At 42.6% G+C, this 22,692-nt stretch overlaps 1 long non-coding RNA gene across 1 annotated transcript in view; it reads right to left on the bottom strand.

The window, feature by feature from the left end:
• LOC132229234 (uncharacterized) overlaps window positions 1-20,242 on the bottom strand; it is a 488,618-nt gene extending 468,376 nt beyond the window's left edge. The window contains exon 1 of the long non-coding RNA XR_009451660.1: window positions 20,171-20,242. This is a non-coding gene — a long non-coding RNA (uncharacterized LOC132229234). The remainder of the gene's footprint in view (window positions 1-20,170) is intronic.
• Window positions 20,243-22,692: the final 2,450 nt, after the last annotated feature.

Raw genomic sequence — 22,692 nt, 5'->3', positions numbered from 1 at the left:
TAAGGGGGGAAATTCAGGAATGAGTTATTAACAGTGATTTTTTTGCATTTCTTATGGTTCTAGGGGCCTCTTAGAACCATCAGGATTTTGGAGATGCTTAGGTGGGGCATGGACCAAAAAAAGTTGGGACCCACTGCTTTAAAGGAATGCCCCACAGCAATCTGGTGAGGTGATGAGGTGTCTGGCACTGGAAGGGAACTCATGCTTACCAATGTTCCTGCCAGATCCTTGGGCATGTTACCCACAATCATTCCTCCTAAGTTTCTTGGAGGGGATTCTATGAGTGTATGCTTCTTCTTTCTGTAGGTGCCACCTTTTAGAGAAATATAGAATAAGTACCTGGAAATTCAAGCAAAAGGCATTCCTTATATCACATTTATCAAGGAATGCTCAATGATAGAATATGTGATTCCTCTGTCCCCTGCACAAGAATCCTGTGGTTTCTTACTGCCCTGAGACAGGTGTTTGACAAGCCCATAAACCAAAATGTATACAAAGCCATGATTTACAGACTTCAATAGGGACAGTACATCATTGGTTTTCACAGCCAACTTAGTTAACTGACTTAGAGCCATGGACCCAATTCCAACAAGGGAGACTCTGCACAATGATTCACCAGAGTGATGTGTCCCTCTGACCTCTATGAATGCAACAACCTGTGTGTAATGTTGGAAGCATACCAGGCTTTCCCTACACTTATTCTCAACTGTGCATACCCTGGGTCAGCATAGCAAGAAGCAACAAAAAAATTCATCTGGATGCTCATCCAAACCTGTCCTTCATTGGTGTCTATACAACTGATATATGGGCAGAAAGTCAGATTTTCTTGTGTTCTAATGGCCTGAACATTCAACATGGTCCCAGTTTACAAGGCTCCACATTCATCACCATTGGAACTTGCCCTTTGTATCCACAGCAGTGGAGCTCTCTGACATCAGCAATAGTATTATGTGTCCCTTTGCTGGTAACAGGCACCTTCTTCCATGTCCAAGTCAGAATATAATGCGAGGCAAAGATGAGCTTTTCATTCTAAGCCGGTATTAGGGTTTTCCAGAGAAACGGAACCAATACAGTGTGTGTGTGTGTGTGTGTGTGTGTGTGTGTGTGTGTGATTTTTTATAAGGCATTAACTCAGATGGTTATGAGGCTAAGAAGTCCCATGATCCGCAATCTGCTGGCTGAAAGCCCAGGAAATCCAGTGGTGTAGTTCTGAGAACTGGAAGGTCCATCATGTAAGTCCTGGTTAAGGGCAGGAGAAGACCAATGTCTAAGCGTAAGCAGTCAGGCAGAGACAGTGAATTCCCTCTTCCTTCACCTTTTTTTGTTTTATTCGAGCCCTCAAAGGATTGGATTACCCACTCACATTGGGGAGGGCAATCTGCTACCTAGTCCATGGATTGAAATGCCAGTCTCATCCAGACACATGCTCACAGACACACCCAGAAACTACGTTTAATCTGGGCACCCTCTGTCTCAGTGAAGTTGACACATAAAATTAACCATTACCAACCCTCATCCCAGAATCTCAGTATCCTACTAAGGGGGAGAGGCTATTGAGCTCCACTGCTAGAGACCACCTCCTTAGAACTGCACATAGGGGCTCCACCAAGAAGCTGCTGTTAACCATCACCTACTGTCCAGATCAACCCTTTACTTTTTACCTCTCTTAAAAGAATTTCCACAACCCTGACCAGTGGTTCTCAACCTTCCTAATGCCACGGCCCTTTAATACAGTTCCTCATGTTGTGGTGACCCCCAACCAAAAAATTATTTTCATTGCTACTTCATAACTGTAAATTTTGCTACTGTTGTGAATCGTAATGTAAATATCTGATATGCAGGATGTATTTTCAGGGGTCGCGACCACAGGTTGAGAACCACTGTATGAAGATCCATACCTGCATTCCTCCTTGGAGTTTGCCACCAGCTTTTCCTACACATTCCATAGGTCCTCCATTCCAACCATTCTTCCCTATCTCAAAATCAAGAAAGTAATTCATCCACAGGAGCAACAGACCAGAATTTCTAACACTGAAACTACCTACAAAATTGAAAAGGTTTCAAACCTACAGGAAAAGAGGACCCACGTATGGAAACATGGATATCTGCCCTATTTCTTACTTCATGAATACAGCCAGCATCACGTCCCTGAGAATATCCAAAAGGCAGCTTCCAGCATCAGCCTGGGTCCCTGAGACATGCCATAGCAGCTCATTTGCTCACAAACCCAACCCATTATTCTGTGTCAGGCCTCTGAATCTGCATGTTGCTTGCTTGGTAATCCAGCTCATCATTACTTGGTTTTTTGCTCTTTTCATTTTGTGACACAGCAGACTCTCTTCTCTAGCTTACCTCTCTCCTTACCTCCATAACACACCCCTAACTTCAATTTTTATTTTGACTACATTTGCACTTCAATTTTTGCCTTGATTACATTTCTGAGTACTGCTCCAAAAATAGGCACTCCCTTAGCCTGGTTGCAGGGGGCAGTACTAACCTGCCTGCTCCTTCAAGGAAATGGATCAGGTGACCTATTGGCAATTCACAGCAATGGAACTCAATTGTCAACTAAATCTGTTCACCCATGCACTCCCTCGATTCCAAGTTTGAGAGAAGTGCTAAGACCAAGCCCCTGCCCAAGCTGCAATTCTATTTTTGTACTAAGTAATTAGATTTTCTTGGGAAATAGTTCTAAAAGATAACATTAATGTTGAGAAGATTCCTTAATACTATTTCTATAATTGGCCCATGAGAAACTTCCTCTGACGACTTCTAAAACAAGAGTAGGATTGTCCCACTCTTTTACATACTTATTCAAAGTCAACATATCCAAAGTTGAACTCTACTCTCTGCATCCAAACATACCACTTCTTCCTGTTCTCTCTCACTAAACAGCATCACCTTTTTTCAAATTGCCTAGTGTAGACTTTCAAGTCCTTCTACTGTCTTCCCTGTCTCTCATTCCCAATATCCAATGACCATGTTCTATCAATTCTATCTCCTACATTTCCCCCAAATCTATCCACTTGCCTCATCTCAGGCACCATCATCTCTTTCCTAGATGACTATAGAGACTCCTGACCAGACTCTGCTTTCTATTTCCATCCTTACTCCCACTTCACCTGACTATCATTATATAACTAAGGTGATATTTGTAAAACACAAATATGTCTGTGTTATTCCTCTGTTCAAAATATTTCCACAGTTCCCTACCGTGCTTAGAATAAGTCCTATGCAGGTCATACAAAATATTCATGATGTGGTTTTACCTTCTCTCCATCTGCATTTCCCCCCATTCCTCTCCTCTCACTGTACAGCATTCCCTGAGTGACTCCGCACATGCTGTTCCCCACTTGATGGAATATTCTGCCTGCCCTGCCATCTCTTTACGTGTTGACACTGTTCACTATTCTAGTACCAACTTGACTCCTACTTCTTCCAGGAAGTCTCCCTCCAATCATCCCATGTACCTTCAGACATAGCTTCCTGTGTTTTCCTACTGCCTCCTGGGCTTAAACCAATTGCAGCACTTATCCTACTATATTGTAAATGTCCATAAAAGCAGGAATCACCTGCAATTTTAATGACACCCCCCCCCAATGATTTAAGGACAATTTTTTGCTCACTGCTTCATCCTCAAACCTTAAAGAGTAGCTGGAACAAATAAGTTCCCAATACAAACCATTTATGAATAAATGAATGATGGCATTGACCTCCTAGAGACGGCCCATCATTATCGTTTTAACATGACTTCACCTATGTGAGAGGAGCTGGACAGGGTCACACTGGGTGGTTTGCTCTCAGCACAGCATTTAACCACAGGAACACCACCTAGTATGTTTACTCCTAGGAAGCATCATCAGTGTTTCCCCCTCATGTCCATGAAAGACATACTTCTTTGGGATAAGTCTAAGTTCAAGGTGGAGATGGTGCCTAGACTTGATGTTATGGAGAATGTTACCAGATGCATAATCCTGATGGAATGCTGAGTAGAACACACTGCTGCATTTTTTCCATTATTTGTAAATCAGAAAAAAAGATTGCACATTATTCTCTTCCCTACTTTAAAATGTATCCAGCCTAGGGAAATTAAGGAGAGCACCAATTCAGAAAACAGTCTGGTTCTGCTATGAAATATTTTCACTAAACTGCCCTATTTTGTATGATGAACTACTTAATGATATAACTCAGGAATATACCTCCTAAAATACCGCTGAATATATAGCATTGCTCAAGATTTTTGACAGTGCCTCAGTGAAATACATCAGCAATTCATTCTCCAGCTCTGAAAGGTTGAAGATCAGTAACTAAATCATGTAAGTGCTCATCAAGTAATTATGTTATTAAAGTGACATAAATCAGTCAGTGCACATCTTGCCTTTGTCTTTGGATTCTTTGTCTTCTCCCTATTACTAGTCAAAACACTATTTTCAGAACCATTCTCAGGAATTAAGAAAGCTATATTTAAATAATGTTAACAGGAGTGACACAAAGCTGCATGAAGGAATCAGAGAAGTCTAAGGCTACACCCCCTTGCACTTATCAGGGGAAATAGCAGCAGTCTGAATGTGGGATTCTAAGTCTTTTGTTACAGAGCCACAACCTCAATCATCTTTAAATCATTTTTCCCTTATCATTGGAAATTTTAACTCTTGTTGTACATAATGGTAATTATAATTTCTCAAGAACAAAAATAGTTACAAAAGTATATTTATGATAGCCAAATAAAGGATGAGGTAATCATTATCAATTAGAATTGTGCAAGAGAGTTTTTATTCTTTCAAGTTTATTTAAATATTTAAAATCCTAATTTTCAATTAAATTTGAGCTTGGGGAAGTTTGAAGTTTCTTCACAAAAACCAAGTAACTAAGGGAATTATTCCCCCCCCCCCCAAAAAAAGTCATTTATTTAGATTTCCTGACTGTGGTAATAACTTGCAAGCTAGATTTAGGGAAATTCAGTGTGTGGGGGTAGGTATAAGACTGACTCAGAAGTCTGTCCTTCAGGGAAGAGGACCCTACCAAAATCAGAAAGCCTTTTACTGGCCATTCAAAACCCACTGGCACATCAGACACTTTTAAAGACAGCTATTAGAAATGCAAACAGTAAGCCATCTCTGATTATCATGAGCAAAATAAACAAAATGATGCCCACTCTAGGAGATATGTTTTTAGTTCAAAAAAAAAAAAAGAAGCCCACCTTACTTCAAAAGCATTTCAAAGATGATCTACCATCTTTTAGATAGAGTTATTGCCAGGAAAGATAAGGATCAGAGATGAAAGAACACTCAATTTGTCCAGGAAGAAGTCATTAGAGCTTCTTTGGTAAGTACCATTTCAGTGTAGAGGATAGTGACAAAGTAGTTGGGAGAAGGTCAAGAGAAAGTCAGAGGTGAGGAAGTGATTCAAACAACTGATGGGTTTGGAATAGATTGAAGGGAAGGTTTATAGTTGAAGACTGAAGAAAAGTTAATGGATTTGGGAGGGGAGGTATTTAATAAAAGAGTATTAAGGTTAAAAGATAACGGAGAGTTTCAGAGGAAAGTTATGGAAAAAGAACACAATAGAGAGCAATTTATTCTGCCCAGAGTTCTGGAGGGGTGAAAAACATGGATATGAAGGCACAAACAAGAGAAAAGATAGAAAAAAATAAGACAGAAAAAGAAAGGCAGCATGAGGGAATAAAGAAAAACAGAGAAGAGAACAATGAGCAGAGACCTATCTGGAGGACTTGGACACTCAAGTCTTAAATGAGCGCCTGAAGCAAAAGTAAGGGTAAAAACTATAAACTTTCAAGAGAGATTTGGAGGAAGCTGTAAAAGGTCTTGGGCTAATGTTAATAAACTGATCAAAAATAGACCCAGAGTCACAGAAGCATGAACAGACTGTTGAACCTCAGAGGGAAGGCAGGGGAGGGTGGGTAGTAAGAAATCAACCAATGAACTTGTAGGCATATGCTAGTATGCATAACCCGTGGAAATAGACAACAGGGTGGTGAGGCCTGGGAGGAGGGAAGGGGAGGATAAGAGCAGACTGGAAGAGGTTAGTGGGGAGAAAAGGAGGGCTTATGTAATACTTTCAACAATAACGATTATTTTTTAAAAAAAGAAACAGGATTGGAGTGGACTGTTTTATAAGATTACAGCAAAAGTTGCAAAAGCAAAGAGGAAATTTTTACTGTTTTACTGAAGGTGTTTCCCCAGAAGATTCACTCTCCCCCACCAGGAAGGGCAAAACAAAATGAATACAGGAGGATGCAATACTGACAATCCAAAGGTAGGAATGCATAAAGCAAACATGAAGACAAAAGAATAAGAGAGTTCAGGCAAGAAAAATGAAACTTTTTATGTGGTGAGCAGGGGTAACGGAGCAAGGGAATGAGAGGGCGCACTCTGGATAGAGAGACATGAAAACTAAATGTCCCTGAAACATAAAATTGTTTAGTTCACCTTACCCTGGGTAAAATAATTTCAAAACAAGAGGGAATTTAACCGGACCTTGTAAGAATTTCTATAGGTTAAAATAGCTTGGAGCATAGGTTACGATTGGCCAATATTCCTATACACTGCTTCCCATGATGGTGTGCAACTACATCTGGTATTTAAAACAAACTTACCATCTGCTCCAGCATGAACAAAGTTGATAGTCAATTTTCTTCTCCACCGCCTTCAGCATACACTCACATGTATGGCTTTGTTCCTGTTTAATTGTAAGACTACCTTCAATGTTTTTCAAAATGTTCGCCAATCCAACACCTTAGTGTAGAGTGACAAAGGAATGTTTGGAGCTCTTCACTAACACCTGGATAGCCCAATCTAGTTTTGTCTTAAGCTCTCGACAGTCTATCACAGGGGTGGGCAAACTTTTTGACTCGAGGGCCACAATGGATTCTTAAACTGGACCGGAGGGCCGGAACAAAAGCATGGATGGAGTGTTTGTGTGAACTAATATAAATTCAAAGTAAACATCATTACATAAAAGGGTACGGTCTTTTTTTTTTTTTAGTTTTATTCATTTCAAACGGGCCGGATCTGGCCCGGGGGCCGTAGTTTGCCCACGGCTGGCTATCACTTCCTTTGTCATTTTGTGAAGATGCTGATACCAGCTTAGAAGGCATTTCATCACAGTACTAGGACTTCAGGTGGAAAGGGGGAAGAACATGGCTTTCCATAGACTGAATTTAAATCCCAGTTCTATGATGCTGGGCAAGGTTCCTGTCCTCTCTGAGCTTCTATTTCATCACCTATAAATTCGGGATAATAAAATTTACCTCCTCAGTTGTCATAACATTTACCTCCTGGTTGTTATAAATGAGATTGTATATCTATATATATAAAAAGCCAGCGACTACAATGCTGTAACGATCGTAATGACCGGTAGCTATGACGCCCACTGTGGCCAGCAAACCGGTCTGATCAGGGGGTGGGGCTGGCCAGCCAACCTCCTGAGGCCCCTCCCCCTGGACAGCCTGCCCCTGATCGGCCAGCCCCACCACAATAGGCCTGCACCCCCCTCCCCTTGGCCAGCCCCGCCCCTGATTGAACCCCCCAACCCAGGAGGATGCAGGGCCAGCCAGCCAACCTCCTGCAGCCCCTCCCCCTAGCTGGCCTCACCCCTAATCACACCCGCCAACCCAATAGGGGCCAGGACCAGCGGCCAACCTCCTGCAGCCCCTCCACCCACCCAGCCCTACCCCAAGTCACCCCCCCACGCCAATCAGGGGCAGGGACAGCGGCCAACCACCCATGGCCCCTCCCCTAGACCACTGGCCCCCAATCGGCACCTCCCACCCCATTTGGGGGTAGGGCCAGCTGGCACACTGCCCACAGCCCCTCCCCATGGCCTGCCCCACCCCTGATTGGCTCCACAAGCCCAATCGAGGGCAGGGCCCACTGCCAATTGCCTACAGCACCTCCCCCCAGCTGGCCCTTTGATCAGCCCCAATCAGGGAGGTGGGGGGGGGAGCAGCCAGCCAACCTCCTGCCATCTCCTCCTCCTGACAGGCCCAGCCCTGATCCACTCTGATTGGGGCCAGAACAGCCGGACCCCACCTGTGCACAAATTTGTGCACTGGGTCTCTAGTAAATTATAATTTACAAATTGCTTGGCACATTGTAGGTCTCATAAATGGCAATAATTACTGTTATTCACTTTTCTAAGGCATGAAAATCTCACCTAGCTGCAAGTCTTCTTGTTATGAGTCACTCCATGAAACTCTAACCATACCTGAAGCTAACATAATATAGTAGAGTTATTACTGGACAGCCCTCTCAGTCAGCGGGGGTGGGCTTCCCCTCCTTTCTTATGAGCTCTTCTCAATCTCATAAGGAAGATTTCAGATGAGTGACAGACAGCAGCATCATAGCAAATCAAGCAAATTTATTAAAAATACACTTGGCATATAGCACAAGTGGGCACCCAGCTAGTCTGAGCTCCATGCCTGGATGGTTTAGGGGTTTTCTATTTTTCTGTCTACAGGTGTCACAGTTCCTCTGCCAGATATCTTGGGCAACAGACTAGATTAAAAGGCCCCCCTTTTACTTTGTTGTAGCTTTTCCCAGAATCTATGAGAACATCTGGTAATTTTATTTCCCCAAGTCTTAAGACTGCTGACTTCTTTGTTCAGTGGGTGAGATAAAACTCCCTCTTCTTTCTCCCTCCATATTCTCTGGTTAGGGAGGAGAGGTATTAACCATTTGTCCTCAAGTGTCCTTGGTTGTGGAAGATAAGGTCTTGCACACTGGCTGCCAGCTTCTGAAACTGTTTGGCCTTGTTTAATTTTCTTGTCTTATTTTCTCCTTCCACTTGCCCAGGAATTTTCCTAGCTTCTTGCTATCCTGCCACATTAATATCTACCTCAGAATCTTTCTCAATTCTCTGCTTTTAAGAAGCTATTATTGACAAACCTACTGAAGCTAATACACAAAATAAAACAGAAAAGGACAAAGATAATGGGCTCCCCAGTCATAGAGACCAGTTTATCGTTTTATTCTCTGCACAACTTTGGACTTTTAACCTCTATAAACTTTAGATTCTTCTCCATTGGAATGGGAATAATACTCCCCTCAGCAGTTTGTTGCAAGGTCAAATGAGTTTACATACTAAAGTAAAGAGGCACAGAAAGATGACTGGTGAATATTTCTCTTCCTCCTTCTCCCATGCTCTCTACCTGTCTAAATATCATGCACACTTCTCCAGGCCTCCTTGGCCAGGCTAGCCCATGCTGACAAGTCTCTTCTCTTGCCCCTCTAGCCATCTGCATTTTCATCCTGGACACTCAATCAGTTGGGTTGTCCAACTGTGTCAACTTAACTCTCCTTAGGCCCCCTGGTCTCACAAGTGTTTGACCTCTCATCTCCATTAACATCCACCTCCCCCACATTGGTCAGTTCCTCCTGATACAGCTCTGCTTCATACTCCAACTTTCACATCTATCCTGAAAGTCTGCTCTAACTACAAATGTCTGGTCTTCTGTCTCTGATTCTTGACCTTTCAAATCTGTTTACCACTCTCATGAGCATGAATCCTCCCAATTCTCCTGATTTTCTGAGTCCATCAGCCTCCTCCTCTCTTTCTCTACCTTCCTGCCAAGTCTGTCCCACCCCCACCCTGTCCATAGTCATTCAGAGAAGCACTAGACATGAGCCTGGACTCCTGAGCTATGCATTTCCAGCCACTCCTTCCATGCCAAGCACCAGACCACTATGAGTCCTCCTTGGTTCCCAGTCCTGTAATTTGAGACCTGGAGACTTTATGTTTTTCAAGGAACCATGTACCACCATTCTCCACTTACTAATTCTGCTCTTAGACAACAGTGTCAGAGTAAAATAAAAATCACAACCTTTAAAAAAGCAGATTCCTAGGCCCCACCCTAAATTACTCTGATTGAGACGCTCTAGCATAAAACCCAGGGATCTGTATTACCTAGAGCAGAATTGGGAAGACTACTGTCCATTGGCCAACTCTGGTCCACTGTGGGTTTTTATACCGCTCTTGAGCTAAGAATGTTTTTACAGTCAAATTGAGAAGAAGGTACAGATACTTCTCATATACCCCTGACCCCACACATGCACAGCCTTCTCCATTATCAGCATCACTCACCAGAGTGGGACAGTTATTATAATTGATAAACTTACATTGGCACACCATTATTACCCAAAGTCCATGGTTCATACTAGGGTTCATTCTTGGTGTTGTTCGTTCTATGTGTTTGGACAAATGTATAATGACATGTTATCAATCACTATAATATCATACAGAATATTTTCACTGCACAACATTAATTAAGTTTTATTGGAACAGCCACATTCATTTGTTTATGTATTTCTTATGGCTGCTTTCATGATTCAAAAACTAAGTTGAGGAGCTGTAGTTTCCTTCACACACATATCCCTCCTATGTGATCTCTTATAATTAGGTATGAACTAATATCTACTGAATTAGCAAGTGAATTCATTCTCTTTTATTCCATTCCTACTGTCACTACCCTGATTGAGCCTCTGGTACCCTCTCACATGGTCTATTTCACAAGTTTCCTAACCTACTTCCTCACTTTCAGTCTTCTCCAAACATGGCTGCCAGGTTCATTTTCCTAATGCAGACCTCTGGATCATGTCCTTATCTTATTAAAAAACCTTCTAATTGCTCAGAGAATTGAACCAAACCTATGAACTTGGAATTCAAAGCCCCCACAATAGAAATTCAATGTGTCCTGCATCATCTTTTAAGACTATTATTTAATAACCCAAAACCCAACATGACCTTTCTTTATGCTTTGGTTCCCAAACGCCTCATGTTACAACCTTTCATCTTCTCAAGGTTTGCTTTCTCCATAATATCTTTCTTGCTCCTACATGGATGAATCACTTTTGATCTTCAATATTTTAATCCACATAGCACTTCAATATTTTAATCCAATAACTTTTGATCATTAGTGTTAAAATCTACATAGCACTTTGATGAGCTATAATATTTCTAGTCTATTACTGTTATTAGTGATTGGTCTTATTGAATAATCCAGTCCACAAACTCCATGAGAGCAAGAACTATGCATTCTTCATCTCATATTCCACCTCATAATGCATTTTTAATGAACCTTCAGTAAATTAATAGTTAATTATGTGTTTCATATGTATTGAACTGCTTTGCAATTCAATTATCTCCCATATAAAAAAACTCTCCTTGCCCTGGTTGATGTTGCTCACTGGTTGAAGTGTCAGCCTGCCCACGAAGGGTCTCGGGTTCAATTCCTGGTCAAGGGCATATATCTGGGTTGCAGGTTCTATCCCTGGCCCCGGTCGAGGCACATATAGGAGGCAACCAATCAATGTGTCTCTCTCACATCGTTGTTTCTCTCTCCCTTCCTCCCTTCCTTCCACTCTCTCTAAAATTAATATATATATATATCCTTGGGTGAGGACTAAAAAAAAACCTCTTAATTTTTAAGTTTTACTCCATCTCTGACCCTAGTGAACCTGCCTTTCCCAGTGAAGCTACCTGAAAGGATTGTCCACAGTTGCAGCTTCCTCTCTCTTACCTTCCACTCTCTTCTTAGCCCCCTGCAATCTGGCTTCCACACCATCCCTCTACCCAAAATGCTCTTGCCAAGTCAACCACAAACTCTGTGTTGCTAAATACACTGTGTCCTTCTTGTTCCTTAACTTACTTGACATTTATATTGAAACAGGGTCCCAAGTTTCTGTCCTAAACCCAGAACTCACCTGAGCTCCATATTTACATGTTCAGTTCTGTCCTAGACATCCTCACTGGAGGGAGTGTCAAACTCAGTAGAGTGCTCAGTAAATATCTGTTGAATAAAGACTATCTCCCAAGCTTGCTATTCTTGGTCTAGGTCAGTTTCTTAGCCTATTTACCATATGCCCTCTTTCAAATAAATATGTAAAATATCATGCTTTCCCCCAACCCCAGTACCAAGTACATTCTGACATAGTTGCTCACCCTTCACCCAGAAGGTTGAGAATGACTGACCCTCTGCACATTCCCATCAGACATCACACCAAGATGATTCTGTGAAGAATTAATTTCTGAGGTTTAAACTATTAAAACAGTAATTTTAAATTATAATATTAAATATGTTCATAGGTCTTTTGAAATAATATACAGCAACCTGATGATCCTGCTGCCCCTCGGGGGTGAGGGGTGGGGTTGCCCTTCCCCTCCTGCTACTTATCCTCCCAACTGATAATCCCAGTGCTAGAGGCTCTCTAAGGCAGACTGCAGAGCTAGAACTATCACTCTAAAATCTTTAAATGTTTTTGACCCCCAGAATTTTCCTTTCTTCTCCCTTATCCTCCATCCCCTGCCCTCCCTTCATACGTCTATTCCCTCCCCTTTCATTTTCTTTTCTTTTTTCTTTTTGCCACCATATTGATCATGGATTATGCTATCCTTGTGGGCAGCTGAATTATTTTTTTTCCGGAAGCCAGAGAAGCAACTTTTTGAATTTTGGAATTTTCTATAAGGAAATATGAGTGACTATTTCCTTGGCCATGCCTAGATGTCCAAAACAGAAAACATTTTCCAAGTTGTTTTAGGGAAGTCATCCAAGCAAGGTTGAAAAGAGACATTTGCTATGTGCCTAAAAGGCTTTATTTCCGGATCTGGCTTCCCAACAGACAAGAGAAATCCTGAATGTGTGAATGAGTCTTAGCCAAAATCAAACGTTCTGCATAGCAGAGATGGGGGGAGGTTGGGTGGGGGAAGGTCTTCATTTTCCTTGGACTCACAGCCTCATTTCACTGCGTCCTGCTGGCTCCTGACTTTGAACTATTAGGATGCTAAACTACTCCACTGGATGGAGTACTTTGCCCTTTCTTCAGTTTATAAAATAAATTGAAAATAGCTACGGGGTATTTTCGTTTGTTAGCACATTTTTTGTCACTATACCCATGTCTCTTCACCCCCAGTGATCTAGCATATATTTGTTAAGAGAGCTTCCCCTTCCAATGAAATGAATTGTATGCACATTATTAAATCTGTTCATGTAACTCTCTTAGTGGGAGAAAAGATATGTAATCATTCATATTGGTTTCAGAGCACTTTATAAGGAGTCTGTGAACATCAAAAGGCATTTATTTTTAGCCTCCAATTTGCTCTTGTAGGACATACTCATTAGAGCTATGACAATATAGGCAATTTTAGATGGCTGGCAGATTGGACATCCTCTCCTAAAAGAGCTACATTGTCTGACAATCAAGTTCAAGCCTCAAGAACCTCATAACATCAACTGTTTAAGCCAAAAAGCAGAAGCAAAGAACTCAATAACTCAAAAGAAATCCTATGCAGAAAATACACTGGTGCACAGGCAAATGACTCACTGAAAGCTTTCTAAACCTGGGGTTTCAAACGTTTTGTAGAATGTTTCTCAACTTTCACACCATGTCCCTAACTCCAAACAAATTATATGTATTGAGCCATTAGAGTTGATTCCTGAACTTTGCTCTTTAAACTTTCTAAAAAGAGTACATAGAAGCTGAAGTAATAAAAGTCCTATTACCTAATCACATGATTCAATGTATTTCTACAAGTCTAAACCTTTGTGATAGTAAAACTAAAGACTTGGTTTTCATTTATCAGTGTGTGGCCTCTTTCTAGGTGTTAGCATTCTATTATCATTTAGGTACACTTGACATTGCTCATTTAATATGTAAATTAATAATATAGTGTCCCTATTGTAGTGTACAATGGAATTTATGGGACACAACTGAAAAAGGAGGCTGAAATTTATTTCTAGCATTAAATTATTAGATAAATTGTTTCTCCTGCCTTCACTTCTTTTCTCATTCTTATCTTCCCCTTTTCCTCCATCCTTGACTTTCTGTTCAAAGCTCCCACACAAACCACCATGTTCTAAGTTTTGCAATGAACCCTGTCTTTGTGAGCGGTGAGGGGGTGGGGGGCTACAGTCAAAAGCATAATGAAATCCCTTGTTCTATCCATTGATGGAGATGCTGTCTCCTGGATCCTCCATGAAGTCCCACTGAAGAATACTCATTCAGAACTAAGTGCCTGAAGAGCTGGTATGTTTTCCTCAATAGAAAACCTGTAGTGGGACTTTTTTTTTTCCAATGGCAACATAATCCTCACTACTATTAAGCCTCACAAGAACTGTTACCAGCAGGCTTATGGCATGGGGCTTAGATATGCAAGTTCCATTTTAGGAGCCGGGCAAAAACATATTGCTCTTGCATAAGAAAGGTGTGAGGACTTCAAAGACTGAGAGAGAAAGAGGTATCCAGGAATAGAAGAAAAGAGCTAAGGAAGCTGGGTGGAGTATGATGGAGGGTCAAAGAGAGAAAGCTCCAGTCTTGGCAAACTAAGAAGGCACTTTACAGACCAGAGTATTCAATAGGGATGTTCAAGTGGCAGGATATGCAAAGTGAACTCTCCCCACCCCCCATTTCTCCCTCAGTAAAATCTACATTGCTCACTCACTCTTCTGTGAAAGTGCATTCTATTAGGGAACCTCAGTGAAGAGCTGAGATCTGCAACTGTGAGTCGGCCTTTGACAAAACAGAAAGAGGTTATGCATGTGCAGGAGACTGCTGGGACAGCTGACATCAGTGTTACCCAAGGAAGGCCCAGGCTACACGGGTCAGAGAGACTCAGATTTCATCCACAAAGCCACATGCTGTTTGTGAAATCAGAGGCCAGTCACTGAAGTTCTTTGATTCTACATTTTTTCCACTGTAAAATAGGAGTAATGATAGATGATTTGAAGGTTGTTGCAAGGATTAGGGCTAATCCTATCTAATAAAAGAGAAACATGGTAATTGGCGTACGACCGATACCCTTTTCATTGGCTAATCAGCGAGATATGCAAATTAACTGTCAGCCAAGATGGCGGCCGGCAGCCAGGCAGCTTGAAACTAACATGAGGCTTGGTTGCCTCAGTGACGGAGGAAACCAACGTTCCCCGCCTGCCGCTGCCTCTGAGCTGGCAGTTTAAGAAACTCTGTAACAAATACCACCGGACTTCAGCCAGCAGATTCGCAACATTGTATGCAAAGGCCAGAAACCTACTTTCAGCCGGAGGCCTAAGAGCTGGAGCCAAGCCTCAAGCTAAAGCTGGCCCAGAATTAAAAAAAAAAAAAAAAAAAAAAAGGAAAAAAGGAGCGGTTGGGAGTTCAGTCACCCCCAGCCTGAAAACAGCCCTCAGCCCCTCACCCAGACTGGCCAGGCACCCCAGTGGGGACCCCCACCCTGATCCAGGACACCCTTCAGGGCAAACCAGCCGGCCCCACCCATGCACCAGGCCTCTACCCTATATAGTAAAAGGGTAATATGCCTCCCAGCACCGGGATCAGCGGAGCTGTGAGGCCTCCCGGCACTGGAATCAGCGTGACAGGGGGCAGCACCCAAACCCCCTGATCGCCCTGCGGCTCTATGTGTGACAGGGGGCGGGGCCACAACCTCCCTATCCACCCTGCTCTGTGCCTGATAGGGGGGAGCTCCCCCCCCCCACGGGCCCTGCTCTGTGTGTGACGGGGTAGAGCCATAACCTCCCCCTCGGCCCTGCCCTGAGTGTGAGAGTGGCGGTGCCCCAACCCCCTGATCCGCCCTGCTCTGTGGGTGATAGAGGGCAGCACCCCAACCTCCTGATGGGCCCTGCTCTGTGCATGACAGGGTACAGAGCCCCAACCCCCCTGATGGTCCCTGCTCTGTGCGTGACAGGGTACAGAGCCCCAACCCCCCTGATGGGCCCTGCTCTGTGTGTGACAGGGGGTTGCTCCACAACCTCCCCATCGACCCTGCCTTGAGTGTGACAGGGGGCGGCGCCCCAACTCCCCAATCAGCCCTGCTCTGAGCCCGACCAGGGGCTGCACCTAGGGATTGGGCCTGCCCTCTGCCACCCGGGAGCAGGCCTAAGCCAGCAGGTCGTTATCTCCCGAGGGGTCCCAGACTGCTAGAGGGCACAGGCCAGGCTGAGGGACCCCCCCTCTCCCCCCCGAGTGCACAAATTTTTGTGCACCCGGCCTCTAGTCTATGATAATAAAAGTGTAATATGCTAATTAGACCAGACATCCTTCCCGATGACCTTCTGGATGAAGCCAGGGCTGCGAGGGAAGCCCACGTCCCGGGTGCCAGAGGGAAGCCGGGGCCAGCAGCTGGGGGAAGGAAGGCCTACTCTTGCATGAATTTTGTGCATCGGGCCTCAAGTCCTATCTAATTAAGAGGGGGAATATGCTAATTGACCTTCATGCCATCACAAAGATGGCAGCACCCACAGCCAATAAGGAGGGAATATGCTAATTGACTGCCCCGCCCTCAAAGATGGCGGCGCCCACAGCCACAAGATGGCTGGCAGGGAAAGGCAGTTAGGGGCAATCAGGCCTTCAGGGGAGGGCAGTGGGGGTCATTGGGCTGGCAGGGGAGCAGTTAGGCATCAATCAGGCTGGCAGGGGAGTGGTTAGGGGGTGATCAGGCTCGCAGGCAGGTGAGCGGTTGGGAGCCAGCAGTCCCAGATTCTGAGAGGGATGTCCAATTGCCTGTTTAGGCCCGATCCCTGTGGGGAGGGGATCAGGCCTAAACTGGCAGTCGGACACCCCTTGGGGGGTCCCAGATTGGAGAGGGTGTAGGCTGGGCTGAGGGACACCCCTCCCCAGTGCACCAGGCCTCTAGTATGTATATAATACTCACTATAAGGAAGTTACTCTTTGAATAATGATTTCCCCCCCATTTTTATTTTAGCTTGCTGAAAACCCTGAGCCAATTGTTACTAAAAACAAACACAAAATACAAAAAAACTTTGAAATGTATGACTTTCGTATGTACACTGTTCTTTTTTTCCTGAGTTTATATTTTCTCTATTCCTAATTGTTTAGTCATTCTTTTGTGTTATATTACAACCTGCATCAAAGCCCTTGTTAAAAGTGGCATTACAGCCCTAGCTGGTTTTGCTTAGTGGCTAGAGCATCAACCTGCAGACACAAGGGTCTGGTTTGATTCCGGTCAGGGGCATGTACTAGGGTTGCAGGCTCCTCCAATCGATGTGTTTCTCTCACATTGACATTTCTCTCTGTCTTTCCATCTCCCTTCCACTTTCTCTAAAAATCAATGGAACAATATTCTCAGGTGAGGATTTAAAAAAAAAAAATAAAGGTGGCATTGCATAAGTAGAGTTTTTCTGTCTTTTACGCTCCCAGGTACCCCATACTGAATTTTTCAACAGGATGGGAGTTGGTACATTTTCTTCCCATTCAGATGCTGCTCCATGCTTAATGTTTCATGGAGTTGTTGGGCCAATTTTAGGAATTGGCATTGATCAAAACCTGCCCTGCACTCTCTTGCCTTGTCCCCTTTGTCATCAAAAGTTGGCTCCTATCTCAGATTAGCGATGAAGCAGTGTCTGTAGAAACTTGGTCTGGTCTATTTTGTCATTATGTCATTACCAACTAAGCTTACCAGACCCAACCATCATATTCATGTCAAAGAAAGGAAACAAGCAAGGGACAGGTAACATTCCCATGAGACACCTGAGGGAGGTGAGGCCCAAATCAGCCACCGATCAGCCCAGAGACACATGGATATAAAACTGAAATTGAAACCAGGTCACCCACTTTCCTGTATTCTGAACGCTGGAGAATGTGACCTCTTAGCACACACGGATTAGTCAGCAGTCTGTGCAGAACCTCAGCTTGCCAGCACACATTTACTTGATCCTGCTGTAGATTATAAAAGAACAATTTCCAGATAATACCTTCTCCTTGCAGAAGAATTGGGACTGTGCAAGCCTCATCTTCATCTTTGGGTTCTATTTCTAGTCTGTGAAAGGACGGAAACCTCAATACATCACTGTAATGGAACGTTAGCACCCAGTTCCTGACACAAAGCCCAAGGAAGTTGTAATTTTACAAAAAGGAAAACGGCATTAACGTTGATCTCAGATGCGCTGGAGTCCTTACAAAGGTTCCCTCCCCCTTTCCTCTAACTTTTGCAGCTGCCACAAAGGTCTTGGTTTCTAAACTTTCCAGGGGTGGCGTTTTGTTTGTCTTTGTTTTTGTTTTTGGGTGTGTTTTCTTTTTTGGCTTAGCAAAGAGTAAAGCGCGTGGTATATTAGTTGCTATATCCAAGAATTATGAGGCCTGCACGCAAATTATTTGAGAAGGTTTCCCTTGCCCCAGTGGTTAGGTGGGGAATATCTAAACTCCAGTTTCCCAAAATGCAGGTGCTCACGGAATCGTGTCTGTACTTACGCTGAAAGGGAGGAGGAACATTCATTGCTCCCCTAACAAAAGCTTTGGGACAGTTCATCCCTGATGAACCGAGCAGACAGGAGCCGTAGCTGATTTCTAGGTCTGATGATCTATTCCTTAACTTGCCTTTACAGAGATTCCTTCCTACTACACCAAGGCAAAGGACCCCCAGCTCTGACCAAAAGTACTTAAACGTAACACAGAAGATACATTTCACAAGATGCTTACGAGACATGAAACCAGGAAGCCAAAGACAAAGCATTACTACCCAGACGCTAATTTGGATTAGCAATGAAACAAGGGCGCTCCTTAATAATAAACTTTTTCTTGAAGAATCAAAAAAACAGCAACAATCCCAATGTAACCACAATCTTTATATAATCTTAATATAAAAGGAAATGAAATCAATATTATGAAAGAATTCTGCATAACTGGTGTAATGATTGCACCTCTCAAACAATAGCTCTATTCTAGGGTGCGCCTCTGTCCATCCAAGACTGTAGGCAATGATCGCAACAGCACTGGACCGATCCTCGAGAACATCACGTTTGTATGGACAACATGACAATCCAAGTTGCTCTGACAGGAAGAAACCACACTTAGATCCGGCAAGATGTGTACCGATTAATTTTACTCTTCTCCCTCCCTCCCACCCCTCAGGTTTTAATAATCTGTTTTGTAGCAATTATTGTAAATTATGGGTAACAACAACCCTGGAACTTCAATACCAATACAAACCAATACCCCACTGCCACCTTCTTGGCAGTTTGCCATGAGCGCAATTTTAATGTTAGGCAGTAGGAGGCAGCAAATGGCTCAAAACCACAGGCAAAGATAACCCTTTTAGGAAGTTGGACAAGAAACCTAAAGCTACAGACTTCTTAAACACCAACTTCCAGGAATTCAGATTTTCTGTGAGGAACAGTTAAAAGGGGAAAGGTCTGGCGCTTGCAGAGGCCTTTGTGACACTCTCTGGACCCATTCCCCATTTCAGCGTCTCCAAAAAGACTCTGACAGGTACCGTGAGGGTTAAACCACATAGGTCGAGGTTTCATTAAATCTTGTTTTGTTTCTTGGCTTCAGAAACAAAGGTCTCCTGGTTGCCTGCATGGCAGTCTCAGGTCGCACTTGCTGGGCAGTGCCTGCACTAAGGCAGCCGCCTGCCGTTCAAACCTTCCTGGAAACATCAGATCTGGTCCTGCTCCACGCTGTTCATCTGACTGAGGCATTTGCATATTTAAAACTTGCACCATCGCTACTTAGAAATACCAACGATACATCTGCATTAAAAAAAAAATACTTGTGGCGTGTGCTTTACAGTATGATGTCTTCAGATAACACATCTGTCTGATTTTTAGGAAGCTGAAAATGGACTTTCAATTTACTCAAGGGGGAACATACCTCAAAACAAAGCTTTGTTATTTAGTTACAATGCTTAATTAAATTGTTTTTAAAATGTTGCTTAAACCACCTTAAAAAAAATTTTTGGTTGCTTTGTAATCTCCAAACAACTTTTGCCATTCTGTGGATATTTATTTTGAATACATAATCTCCTGTGATTTATAAGAGCACGTTATTTCAAGCACAAACAGAAAGGTCCTCAGAAAACATGATTGCTAGGACATCAAAATTATAAACGTGAAGGAAAACTGTGTGAAACAAGAAAACTTAACCTTTCCAAAGACAGTTCCCTGCAATGTTTGCACTGTTTCTTAAACCATTGTGCTAAGAATACATACATTATATGCTACATAATACTCAGCTATCACAGAATACGCAGCGGTAGTGAAAAACATACTCATTATCATGATAGTAATATTCTGATAAGCAGGTGAATCAAACCAGAGGTAATTCACATCAAACAATGCAAATGCTGCTCGAAACCCATTTTCCTTCTAGCCAGGCATGATTCCAAACTCTTCCAATAATTAAAGAAAATATCATAGATTACTTACTGTTGTTAAGATGTCTATGCCATCCTTCCGAATTCAAAGGGGTGAAGGAGAGTCGCTGCCACGAGGAAATCTAGCAGAAGCAGAAAGGGGGAAAATGGCATTTATTAGTTGTCTGAAAATTAGCCTCTTCAGGTTTTCTTGAGGGACTTCCCAAAAGACCCCAAAGCTAGGACGGAAAGAAAAAGTTGAAGGAAAACATCACACACATCACGAGCCGACTTCTCCACAAGCCCACGCAGCTCCAAACTTTAAAGGCTCAAATCGTTGAGCATCCCGATCGAGCAAATATCCGACTTCGGTATCACTGGTTACATACACAATTTCAATAAGACGAATGGATCTCCAAAATTATAGCTGCTTTCATGTATTATCCAGATTTTCCCCTTGTTTCTCTCCCTTTCGCCCTTTTCCATTCACATTTTTCTCCCTACAAAATGCACATAGGTCTGTTCTTCCTTGTACCCCGAGTCAGGCCTGGCTTTGAAATGCATTTCAATCTCTCAACACAGACTGCTTTCATTGCATTTAGAGTCCCACTAAGGCCCAGCTTTAAAAGCTACTGATTCTTTTTTTCTTTAGCCTCCCTCACAAAGGAAGGGTATTTTGTAAATTACCAGCTCGTTCAGATCAACAAAAGGTACTTTCATAGAAAGCCCCATTTGATTTTGCTCAAATTTGATTACAAGGATGGAGAAAAGGAAAGGAAGTCAAAAAGAAAAACCCCAGATGGCTTTTTCATTCATCTCAGTGAATGAGCTTTATCTGTGCCTTTTGAAACTGTAGCAGTGGAAAAGCATTTCTGTTGGCTTAAAAAACTTGACAAAAATTATTGGTTTGCCATTTCTCATGTAACAGCCATTGGGAACTGGATGAAAAGACTTTTTCATGGGATCGCCTGCTTGGATCAAAATAATGGAGATTAGGTATTTCATTATAAATTACAGTGGGAGATAGAGCAGGCTGTCATATTAATAGTAACCTGCTCATGGCCTTCAATAGTAGCTATTCTCCTAGACAAAGGACCAAGGGGGTTGTCTATTGAACTTGTACTTTAGGCCTGATCAATTTTCTATCATCAAGGCAAAAGGTGAGATGACTAACAAAGGAATTCACACATGAGTGACCTCATAAGCCTACAGATAAAACAGCTTAAAGAAGCAAAACACATCCTGAAATTATGGATGATAAACTATATAAAGGAGAAGAAGACAGTATGAGAGCAAGAAAGGGAAAGAGCAATGGTCTATAATTCTCCCCTCTCCTCTTGGCCAAATGGACACATTAAAAGCCACTTGTTTTCAGCTGCAGATAATTGCAACGTTTGGTTTGCAGTGGTCTGCTTTAAATCCTTCAGCCCGACTTTTTTTCCCTCTGCACAACTCCAGTTATTTCATTCTTTATTAACAACGGCATTGTGTTTGAGACAAAGCTTCTACAAAGAGTCATGCTTAAAAATAAAAACCAAAAGGAATCATAAGCAACAGAGGCTTCAAAATACTACACAGTAGAATTTGCATTTATCTGCTCCAGGTTGCCAGCCTTTCCCCTGCCTCTCATGCACTTACTTCTTAGAATCTAAAGCATTTCAAAGATTAGGCAGTACCTGCAACTAAAAGACACCGAATCTTAATGAAGCATGTGATTCAATGAAGATTCTTTCAGAAAAGACTGATGATAAGACACTAATCCAAAGAAGAGTGAAGGATGAGTGTTTAATTTTCACCCAATCACAAGGAATAATTTAGATTCCCAAGTATAGTTGTCCACATCACTGTAGAAATTGCTAAAATTTTCTCCCCTGGTATATTTCCACAGCATTTTCTTCAATTTTTCTAAAAATAATAATAATAATAATAATTGGGTTTTCTGTCTGCTAGTGTTAGTGTTTCTTGAATTTCAGGATGGTAGTAGGGAATTTATGTTTCAGCGATAAAACCCAGGTTACCAAAGGTTACTATATAACCTGGAAATGCAGATACAGTGTAACACTATATGAACATTACATAAAGCTAATGCAAACACATGTGAGCAGGATGTATTTTCACTGTGCTTTTTTTTAAAAAGCCAAAGCATTATATAAGATTATCAACCAAAAAGTCCTTCCAACTGCTTAAAAGCTTGAGAAAATACCAAGAATATCACCCATGACAGCAGTTGTCAAAATAAGACTACATTTTAAAAGGCACCCTCGACAGATTAATGACCCCCCATATCTTGGCACAAGTAGTCTTAGCACGAACACATATAGTAGTGATGACACAAGGAAGGTCATTTACGTACAGATCAATAAAACAAGGATATATATTGTCTGAGGCATATATACAAACAACTCCACATTTGTATAAAATTGTACTTCCTTTGTCTTTAGGGGAGCCCCGGATCCTTGGACTATTTTAACCATTCAGGGAGACCCCAAATTTAAAGTTATTAAAAGAGGAATGAGCCCGGGCTCAGTGGTTGAGCATCGACCCAGGAACCAGGAGGTCACTGGTTCAATTCCTGGTCGGGGCACATGCCTGAGT

This window comes from Myotis daubentonii, chromosome 3, assembly GCF_963259705.1.
Source record: "Myotis daubentonii chromosome 3, mMyoDau2.1, whole genome shotgun sequence".
NCBI lineage: Eukaryota > Metazoa > Chordata > Mammalia > Chiroptera > Vespertilionidae > Myotis > Myotis daubentonii.
Note: the sequence above shows the minus strand (reverse complement) of the source record. Positions and strands in the feature narration are given on the sequence as shown.